Genomic DNA, 651 nt, shown 5'->3' with positions numbered 1-651 from the left:
TCCAAGTGGTTGACAGTGATAGCATGGCACCATCTAGTTCTTCTGGTCTCATAGTCATATAAGCTGCAGATCACATGGTGTACACATCATTAGGACTAATTGTTTCCATGAATCTTTGGTTTTCTTCATTCTTCTTTGTTCTGGATGAGGAGAGACCCATCGTTGCATCTAGATGACAGCTTGCAAGCTTTAAATATCTCAGTTCCTACTTGCCAAAGTAGGAGGTGGAACAATGTTTTGTGTAGTATGTTATGCCAAGTGAGCTTGATGTACCCTGTGACTTTGGTTCCAAGCCCACAGGTTTAACTACTTGATTCCTCTGGATAGCTGGCTGTGACCAAAAAATGCCTACAAACTTGTCCCTTGTCAGCTCTACTGTACTCCTGGGAATTCTTACAGAAGATACAAATACAGTTGTAGAATCATTGTCTGCCAACCCTATATGTGGTCTTGGGTACACTTCCCACTGCATAGACATACCTACTAGTTCAGCCTGTACACCCATCTATCCACCTGTATACCCAAGTTTGCCTTCACTGATAATGTAGTACTGTACGTGCAAAAGGGTTCATCTTTGTTGTCTGTACCTCCCATGTACCTCTCTATGTCTTCCTCTTCCTCAATGCCACTATGTTGATCACTCACATTTGG

The sequence above is a fragment of the Orycteropus afer genome, unplaced genomic scaffold (assembly GCF_000298275.1).
Source record: "Orycteropus afer afer isolate SDZICR_OR568_19922 unplaced genomic scaffold, OryAfe1.0 scaffold00081, whole genome shotgun sequence".
In the NCBI taxonomy this organism is placed as follows: Eukaryota; Metazoa; Chordata; class Mammalia; order Tubulidentata; family Orycteropodidae; genus Orycteropus; species Orycteropus afer.
Note: the sequence above shows the minus strand (reverse complement) of the source record.